Genomic DNA, 11,058 nt, shown 5'->3' with positions numbered 1-11,058 from the left:
TATGGTTTGGAGGAAATGGCCTCACAGGCTGAGACCATGCCATGCCTAGTTAGGCCTGTGGGCTGGAGGTTCCCCATCCCTGGTATAAGCCAACCACATCTGATGACACATCAGATTACAGAATATAAGGGTGTTTCAAAGCCATCCCAAGTTAATTGGGCATGGTTTGGAAAACAATGGTGTCAAACATTGTCACCAAAAGGCCAACACTACATTAGGTGAAGAGTACGTTTGAGTAATAGCAAAATTGTTCTCATCTGTTACTAAAGTGCTCTCTTCACAAAAGAACGTGGAACTATTTGCCGGAATGAGATTCGAGGAGAAGCATTTGAAGTAATTCTTACATCGTGGAAGTGTTAAAGCACTCCGACTGTCAACCTTGACACCTGTGGAAACTGCAGATCTATTTTCTCTGTGAAAAGCAATATCCAAGGCCAATGAAAAACTAATGAAGTTGACACCCTTGTCTTTTACGCAGATGCAGACACAAAGAAACCAGTGCTGAGAGAGTACTCATTTCCTGTAAGAGTAAGCTATTTCTGGACCGAGGTCATATGGCCACTGTTGTCTAGGCATTGGTAACCATCAGGCTGGATTAATGGAATATGCTCTATGTGGGGCTGCCCTTGATGATGGTCTGGAACCTGAAGGTGGTGCAGGATATCACCCTACTGTTGAAATAATTGTGCTGGTTGCCAATTGGCTACCAGACTAAGTTCAAGGGGTTGTCTTTTGTGTATAAATCCCTATGTAGCTTGAGACCAGGCTATCTGAAAAATCATCTTCCTCTTTATATTCCCAGTCAATCATTGGGTTCTTCATGTGAGGTCTATTTTGCACAATGTTGGACTCAGGAACTAGATTGAATTAAGCTGGTATACTAGCAGAAGGTCTTCCTATAGTACAATGGGGCTTTCCCCACTCTCCTCTCACCATGCCTCTCCCAGATTGTCTCTGGAGGGTTAAAAGAAACTCCAGAACAGTGGGGGGGGGGTGGAGGAGAAGGGAGATTGTTCTGTCTGGCAAGCAGAAATGATTCAGTCTATGGAAGCAAGACACACTGGGCCACAAGTTCTCCACTCAAGAACCAAATGCATGGCTAAAGCAAGAGAGCAGATTTAGTTCAGTTTAAGCGAATTTTTGCAGAGGCTTGTAAGTAGAATTAGTCATACCACCCAGTCCCAAACTGCGGCAATCCAGCAATCTCAAAACCAAAAATATTTTCTCAGGCCCAGTATAATGTGAAGGGAAGCACCATTAATCATCTAATTTTATTTGTTTTGTGCTGGTTGTAATGGTTGTGTACTAACATATACTGCTTAAGCAGAGAGTAGAGTTCAATATGAGTCAATACGGAAGGATGAGGGTGGACGTACAGTACATTACAAGAATGGCATGACTGTGTCCAGAATAATGCACAGGCTCTGACGCTGGCCAAATAAGCTCAAGCACTGAGATGGCTAGATGATAAGGATGGATTTTTGTGGGTAACTGGGATGGCTTTATTCCAATGGGTGAAGAGGCCAAATGGAATTGTCACATACCCCTCTCCCCCAATATGGTACACTATGGCGCAACCTGTTGGATTAAAGAAGAAGAAAACTTGATAAGGGCCTTATTTTCAACCAATTATCCATTTCCATTTGTCTGCATGGACAAATTTAGAGTTGGAGGCCACATGCATTTGGGATCCCAAGTGAGGTAGAGTTCTTGAATGCACACAGAAGTGGTCTCCATACATACAGTCATCCTTGGCAGAGGGTGGGAAAGGAGGGGTTCTTTCAAACAGTATGAGGGCAGAACCTTACACTGCCCCCTACCACCACCCACATTCCATTTTATGCATGCAAAATGTCTGGGAGGAAAACATCTGAAAAGGTTCTGGCCAACATGCTAGATTTCTAAATGTAGAAATATGCTTTAGTTTTGTAAATGTAGAAATATGGTTTAGTTTTGTAAGACCGCTTCCCTCACCTGAAAATCTGATATGCTAACAGTCTGGACATAAGTTTCCTAATGCATCTGCTTTTTGTGAGAACTCAGTCCTGGTGTCCTGGCATTCTGTGGGGTATTAGGGTAAAACCAGAGCTATCAACCAATTAAAGGATTTTAGTAGATCAGCCATCTGCATAATTAACTGCATTTAAATTCATTAGCATTTAAATTATTAAAATGCATCTGTTCTCTTTTTCACTTCCTCCTTTATGTCCTATTTGACTCCTTTGATTCTCATCCTGCATATAGGTTGAGTATTATACAGGTTTTACTTCAACAATTTTCTGCTCACATTTTTTTTAAAAGTCTCACTCAGCTAATGCAGTTTCCTTCTCTCCCCCCCCCCCCGCCCCGGTTGTATCATCTTGTTGTTTTTAGACTGCAAAACTGTGGGAAGGGACCTGCTAATTTTATTTCAGTCCAGTTTCTCATACATTTTAGGCACTTTTGTAATAATATTTTTTTAAAAAATAACTAAGTCTTTCTCTCTCATCTCTGCATCTCAGTCGTGATCGGCCATCTACTTGACTTCATTTACTTAATAGACTCCCAGCGTTAAACTAATCACCCTGAAGTGGCCAATGCCCAGTGAAAACCCCAAACAGATCACCTTGTCTCATTCACTCATGCTGACTAAAAATCAGGAAATCCCCCATATTTGGGCAGAATGAATAATAAACTCCTGCCAGTGGCACCCGTTTCTCTGGGCTCTTGCTAGTCACTCTTAAGTTGCTGTTTAGTCCGGCACTGAACTTCGATATAAGGCAAATAATGTCAATTGCTTAATGTTCCAAACATCCTTGTCAGGCCAATCTATCAGCATGTTACTGTCAATCCCCACATGGGCTGGAATCCAGTGAGACTGGACCCAAAGAGTCATTAATGATGACTCCAAATTCAAGAACCATAATTCATCCACCAAATCTCATTTACATCCCATGCCTCCATTTGGAACAATCAACAATTATGACAAGGAGCCTGTTAAAACCACCACATTACCTGGCCTCAGATCCCTAACCAGTTCTAAATTCAGCATTATCACCGCTCCCCCATCTATATTGAAAGCAATCTAATAAATTGAGAGCTCGTTTGAACTTAAGGCTTGGATGCAAAAAGCTGCACCCATTTCTCTACCCTATGTCAACTGGAATTCATCTCTGTAGATTAGGCAACACTGGTCCCATTGCAGAAAAGGTATTTAATAGCCCTACTTATGGCCCCTAGTGACTCAAGACGTTTCTTTTGATCCCCATTGCAACTCGGTCTGCCATTGAAGATCCCCACATGCATGCATAAAACAAACAAGCAGCCTATGGTGCCTGGTGCCCATTCTATAACTTTTAAATGCATCTGGGGGTGGGTATTGTTTTGTCTTGTTTTATTACATATTTTGTGTTTTCATTTTGTATTTTTACGTTGCGAACCCCCCTGCGATCTTTGGACTAAGGGCGGTGTACAAATTTAATAAATAATAAACAAGAAACAAATCAAATGTATACAAACCATATTTGCTCTGCTACAGATATTGCCCTTTCCAAAGCTATAGCCCACTTCCAGAGCCTAGCAGAGCATGAATAATCTCTTTGGACTTTGCCAAACTTTCTGGTTTGATAACAGATGGTGCTCCTTCCGTGGCTAGAGCAAAGGCTGGCATGGCAACATTTCCCTTATTGCTCATCTGTGTGATCATGGAAAGAGAGAGGGAAAAATATACTTCCACTGGAACACAGATCAGGAAACCTGTGTGGTGAAGACGGCCCTAAATGATGTTCCAACAGGCCTTGTCATGAAGAGGCAGTCCTATGGATTTTCCCCAAGTCAGCGATCTTCTGCAAGAGCTTTGAGCTGAATGTTCTTTTTTCCTTTCGGTTTATCCACGAGCTCTGAAGAATAGCAGATCAACGTGCATCTTGTATGAAAAACATATAAGGAAATATTCCGTTCATGAACCAGGTCATTTCCCCCTTAAAAAACCCAGACCTTGTGAAACAGAGACTCAGATTGTCTTAATACTAACTTGAAGCTATTGAGAACTGGCATGTACCTCCTAGCCTGGAATCTTCTCAGCCATGTTTCAAATGATGGCAAGATGCATCATCTCCCTCCCGAAGTCAAGAGCAGGGATATAGATCCTCAGACCTGGGGCCCAAATCCAGCTCTCCAGGCTTCTCTTTAAGACTCTCCCTGAGGTCACACACCCTCCCTATCCACACAGCCTTCACCAGCCTTTCTTTGCACCCTCCTTGGGTGTTCCTGCCTACCTGGAATGTGTCCTTGAACTCTGATAATGCTTCTTGCTTGCCTCAGTACAGGGGGTGGTGTAGAAACTAGCCTACCTTGCAAAGCTAAGATCCATGTTTATTATTCTGTTCCCTTTTGTCTTTGGGCCCAAACACCTCTGGCTTGTGGCCCCTGGAAGGCTGACTTCCAGGGAGAATACGGCCCTTGAATTGAAATGGTTCTCCATCCCTGGCAGTTGTAAGTTGCCCACGACCCACATCCATAAAGCAGCGTGCTCAACACGCAAGCCGGGTAGACCTTCATCTTGGTATTGGACATTAGCATCACATTTTCCCATACCCTTTTGGTGAGGTGAGCCATTGCCATAGCTGCCTTGCCAATTATTATGGGATCATTATGGAGGATCCCAATGCATGGTTTGTGAGGAAGGCACAATAGAACGGTGCACAGCTACAAACACTAGTAGTTTTACATACATATATGCCATGGTTCGGGACGCGGGTGGCGCTGTGGGTAAAACCTCAGTGCCTAGGACTTGCTGATCGTAAGGTCGGTGGTTCAAATCCCCGCGGCGGGGTGAGCTCCTGTCGTTCGGTCCCAGCTCCTGCCCACCTAGCAGTTCAAAAGCACCCCTTAAAAGTGCAAGTAGATAAATAGGTACCGCTTTATAGCGGGAAGGTAAACGGCGTTTCTGTGTGCGGCACTGGTGCTGGCTCGCCAGTTGCAGCTTCTTCACGCTGGCCACGTGACCCGGAAGTGTCTTCGGATGGCGCAGGCTCCTGGCCTCTTGAGCGAGATGAGCGCGCAACCCTAGAGTCAGTCACGACTGGCCCGTACGGGCAGGGGTACCTTTACCTTTTTATGCCATGGTTCAATAACATGTCTTCTAAAAACATACTATGTAAAGCAGGTCTTAGACTAGAAGTAGATACGATGGCTCCCCTTGAACGCAGCAACCGAGTGTCTACTCCTCCTTTTTGTTCCTTAGTAACAGAAAGTACATAATTTAACATTATTGCCCTCCAAGTTTCCCCATACCTATAAGCAGCAAGAGCCAATGAGGCAGAATGGGGATAACCCGATGACCTAACTTCACACGTTTCTCATTACTGTATTGGCCATTACTGTGTGAGAGCGGAGTGTCAGGCTTGCATCCTCTGCAATGTCTAGCTTCAACTGTGCACCACGCTCTGATACATTTTTACGCTGAAGCAAGTCCCGCTCTATTCAGTGGTGCTTACTTCCATGTAAGAGTGCACAGGATTGCAGCCTTTGTCACTAGAGAACGAAGAGGGAGCATAAATGTTAATTGGTCCCCTTAAATTGCTGTGCAGACAACTCTGCTTTACAGTGTGGCAGAGTTAAGCACGTTCCTAAATAAAAATAATTATAGGTTTTTATGCAAGCATTCATCTTTTTCGGGAAGGCAGAGTACTCTGCAGGTTACCAGCAGCTTAAATATTGCTCCTCATCTGGAAGCTTATTAAAATATTGATTAGTTATCTGCAAGTTATATGTCCTTCTTGCCTCTTACTTAACATGGTGACAGCATAGTTATTGATCTAAGGTTTTTTGTTTTTTTAATGTGGCACTTATTGCCATGGTATCCAGGTTCTGAGGAAAAATTCTTTTGCACACAGGGAAAGACATATTTTTCTATGTTCTTCCAAGATGACAGAATGTGGCTTTGGGTTGTGTGGGATATTTTCAATATCATTATTTTATTTTTAGCAATGGATCTAGGTCTATTCCATTCCACTGGCAGGGGATGCTTCATGCTTAGCATCTAATCCTGTGCCTGGCTGTGTCCTCTTTGTCAAATAGGGATATCTTAGGGGAAGGACATTCCTTATTTGCTATTTGGAAATATGTCTCAGCCTGACTGCCATTACAAAGTTTGGGAGGAGATGACAGAATGGCTTCTGGGATCCCATTTTAACCAATCAAGAAAGGAGACAAGACTCAGACCTGGTTCACATATGGATGTTAGTCAAGGATAGCAAGTGATGAAGATTTGCATGGGTGAATGGGCAAGCTGAGATTGAATTTTTGCATGCATTCAAACACAATGTTTTTCAGTGGAGTCAGTTCACACTTTCAGCTGTCAGTCTTCAAGTAATCTGTGCAGATGTGTAAGCCAGCCCTATGCTGCAGGAATGAATGAATGAATTTTATTATTTTGGTCACAGACCAGTTCCAGCCCACATACAATATCAAGGAAGTCATAAAACACAATAGGGATACATTTGAATTTGCAATTAGGTATAACAGGGACAATACAGATATAGCAACAGTTTAAAAAATATATAAATCAAAACTTAGTCAGTAACATATAACCTAAAATTATCATTTAAGGCCTTAATCATTATGATAGCACAGCTTGTTCTCCAAGTTTTATGGCAATCACACAGAATTTGGTTACCCTTAACATGATCTCAGGATTCTTGTCCTCTACCAGGGATTTTAGACATTGAAGTTTGGATTCATTTGGAGATTTTTGCATAGCAGGGGTAATAAATAACAAGTGTTTATACCCGTAGAAACGGCAGTGTAACAAGGCATGAGAGACAGTTTCTACCTCCATCAAGCCGAAGGGGCAGACTCGTTCCGCGTATGGTTTACCCTCGAATCTGCCTTGCAATAAGGCAGATGGCAGCACGTTAAATCTAGTGAGGGTAAATGACGGTCTGTATTTAGGTATTTGTAATTTTGCTACAAGATTATCCCTCTCCATGTCAAATGTCAATAGCAATATTCAGTCTGTATGTTTGTTTATTTATTTATTTATTTATTTATTTATTTGGCACGATGATGATTTTATGATTATTTATATACCACTTAATCAAAAACCACTTATCAGTTTACATAAGGCAGTGGTTAAAACAGGATTTAAAAACAGTAACTATAAAATTATCAAATAATATTTATTCATTTCATTTATTAATTGCTTGTCATAAAACGTTCCAAAGCGATTCAACAACATATATCAAACATAAAACTCTGAATTAGAAACAAGTGTGGTAGGGATCACTCTTGTGATGTGAGCCTTAAATAGCAGGTTGTAAGTACTTCAATCTTTATTTAGTTTTTTTATGTTTGATGCTTTACTATGTTTCTATATAGGCTGTAAGCTGCCCAAAGTGGCTGGGGAAACCCAACCAGATGGGTGGGGTATAAATAATAAAATAATAAAATTATTATTACCGGTATATTATTATTATAAAAACATTTTCAGGTCCAGTACAAATACACATTGTTGAATGAACGAGTGTGGTAGAATATTCAGAGTAAAGGCATGTGCCACCAGGATTATATAGGGAACCTTTTGTACAATCAAAGTATTGCAAGGGTGGAGATGACTTCAAGCAGGGCTAGTGAGTAGTGTGGTTTGGGGAGAAGGGCTTGCCCTAAGGCATCAAGGGCGAGGACTGTTCTGAGGTTCCCCACACCTATTTGACACCAAGTAGGCTGAAGCAAGCTAGGTGGTCCTTCCTGACCCAGAGACAAGCTTCTAGGTCAAATGTCTTCATGGGTCTGTGTAATGAAGAGATACTTCTTTTGCTAGCTGTGGACGACCAACACCCTAGCTGAGCAGCAGTTGTGTCTTACACTTGCCAGGTTTGTGTCGCAGAATGCTTTTTCAGCCTCTGACAAATCAATGAATATGTTGATTAAGATAGGCTTATGCAATAATTAGTTGAAGGTACCCTGAAGCAGGGCATTAGAAGCCATTAACAATTTCGATTGCACGGTGGCACTCCTTTCTTCAGCTACATTCTTGCTGGCTAGAAATCAAAATGACTTCTGTGGCATCCTAAACACTCCTATTCTGGTCAAGCCAGACTGTTAAACACTTGACTAGTCTGCAAGTTTATTACTAATTTTTATTAACACAGGCACATAAGGAGGGGAAAATCAGAAAAAGTACAGTAGTGCTGCATTTGGACAAGCTATGGAGTCACACAGTGCAATATGCATACATTTGAATTACACACTTTATATTGTAAGATATTATTATTATTATTATTAGTAGTAGTAGTAGTATTGTAATTAAATATATATCTGAAAAAAATTATTGGCAGTAAGCGATTGCTGTGGTTAGTTTCAGTCCTATAACAGAAAGCTGTTGCATGCTAAGAAGGTTACAACTTTGCTTTCTGTATCTCAGGCAACAAAGAGACACAAAAGCACTATCCTATATAACCTGAGATGTTTTACACAAGGCTGAGTTGTAACCTAGTTAGTCTTTCCCTTTGGAAATATAAAAATGACACATAGCCGAACTTTATCCCTAGCACTAATTGGAACATCCTCATAAGACAGAGAACAGAACATAGTTATGCTTGTTTTAGCAAAGCTAGAGATCCATTTGTTTTTGGTTTTTGTTTTTTTAAAAAACTCAGACATCAAAAAGCTAGGTACTAAGTCATTAGAAATCAAATTGGGAAGTATTGCCTAATAGCAAAGGAGGACTGGATTTAATGGCTTCTAACAAAGCACATAATTTAAACACTTTGTGAAACCATGGCAAAGTTCTCAGCATTACGCCCACTAAATGTAGCTGTATTACAAATTGAAAATTATGCCTCATTTTACTGTATAAGTACTTCTAAATCTGAATAGTATGGTACTAATCCTGAGCTTGCGGAGTGTATGCCACATACAGTGTCAGAAAACATGAGGATTATTTTGTAATGATACACATCATGTATCAACACCCTGAGATCGACTCTATTTCTCTTACAGATATATTGGAAACCATTTTGGGAGCATGTAGGGTAGGAAAGGAGTATAATAAATTGTTTGCACTGTATAAATACTTCCCCAGAGGAGAGCACACCCTCTTGTTTCTGTCACAAACTTGGGTTAGCCTCAGTTATATATCTGAATACATCCCAATTTGAAAAGTACATAATTGGGCACTTTTAAAATACTGATGGCAAAATATTGGAAGCAACAAGAAGTGCTGTCAATGGATGGATGTGTGGCAAAGAAGGAATATATAGTAAATAACTCCTTATGTGTAAAATAACTTATTTTAGGAGATTTGAAATGGAATTAAGGTTGCAGTTCTAGACACGCAGACAAATTCACATGAGTCTCAGTGGACTCAATAGGATTTGCTCATCCTGAGTAGATGTGCATAGGATTGCACTGTAAATTTAACAAATATTTATTGAAATATTAGCATCCATTTACAGTACACTGGAATCAGCATAATACTAATAAGAATGGGCATAGTTTAATTTATAGTTGGTGAGTGGTATCCAACATTACTTGTGTTCAGAACAGGCCTGTTAAAATAAACAGATTCCTGTAACTTAAATTCATTTATTTCATTCAGTTTGCTCAGAGTATGACTTAGTCGAATATGACCTCTTGTTTTTGTCATTTTGGAATGAAATGACATTGGTTTGATCCTCAGTATATACTGGATGACCCTTAAGGTGTGTTTTTTTTAAAAAAAGATGGCATTTGTTTTTATATTGTGATGTTATGTTGTAACCACCCTGAGACCTGTGGGTACAAGGTGGTATACAAATTAGTAAATAATATAAAAATAATATAAAATCTCCCATTTAGATCAATGCTATTAAGCTTGTGCTGCTTCACTCTTCCATTAAATTGACTTAAGAGATTTTGCCTGTAATATTTTTTTTTAAAAAAACACCTTTTTAGGAATAAATTTGCAAGTCTCCTTTGATTTCCCCCCTCACAATGATGTCGGAAAAATAATAATAATAGAAAAAAATATATATAATCCTATAAATAATGTTTATAATGATAAAATACAAGTAAAATAAGAACAATTAAAAGAGCAAGAAAATAGCACCAGATCAAGTAAAGAAAGAAAAGAAAACAAACAAACAAAATAAAACAAAACAAAACACAAGAAAGGCCACCATGAAACCCATCCCCAGCTAATCAACACTGAAAAACTGTTGCACTTCCTCAACAGTTAAGAAGTTCTGAGGTAAATTAGGGTACTTTTAACACCACAACACCCATGAGCAATTCAATATAATATGCTGTAGCTCTGTGTGTGTGTGTGTGTGTGTGTGTAAATGTATACAGTAGAAGTTTGCTTTGGGCAAAACTTAAAGATAAAACCATTGACAAGCAGGGCTTTTCTTCAGCCGGAACTCTCCGGAACTTAGTTCCTGCCCCTCTCAGGTGGGCGCCATTGCCATTCTAAGAGAACAAGGGAGAGGTTTATGGTGATTTCTGGCACCTCTTTTTCTAGAAAAATAGCACAAGTTACTCTTGTCTATGACCCTGAATAGTGATATCAAAGTTCAGGTCGATGTGGGAACCTCTTGAGTTTACCTCAGGAGTCCAGTCAAGCAGAGTTGCTTGTTGCCCTCCCCGCGCCACACTTTCACATTTGCAGACCTTAGCCTTCATGATGGATGCCTTCTTACCTGACAGGATCGCGAAGAAGGCTTCTTTCAATTCTGCTTTAAGTGACTGCTTGAGTCAACGAAGGCTAAGGAGATTGAAGGGAAGTCGAGTCCATTTCTTTGCAACTGCTTCCGCTGTGGAAGATTACCTGTGCCTGGTCGGACATTCACAGGATAGGGAGTCTGAGGCAATGTTGGTGGCAAGATACGAAGTGCCTCCATGACAAAAACTGAGAAATCACTAGTCTGGATGGTGTCCACCCACGAGTTTTGAAAGAACTCAAGTATAAAATGGCTTCTCTCCTAACACAAATCATTGTAGTTTGTCTGAGAGCAACTTTGATACCTGAGAACTGGAATGCAGCCAATATAAACTCTAATTTTTAAAAAGTGATCCAGGAAGGATCTGGGAAATTACAGA

The sequence above is a fragment of the Podarcis bocagei genome (assembly GCF_964188305.1).
Source record: "Podarcis bocagei genome assembly, chromosome: 6".
NCBI classification, from domain to species: Eukaryota; Metazoa; Chordata; class Lepidosauria; order Squamata; family Lacertidae; genus Podarcis; species Podarcis bocagei.
This window is presented reverse-complemented; position numbering follows the sequence as displayed.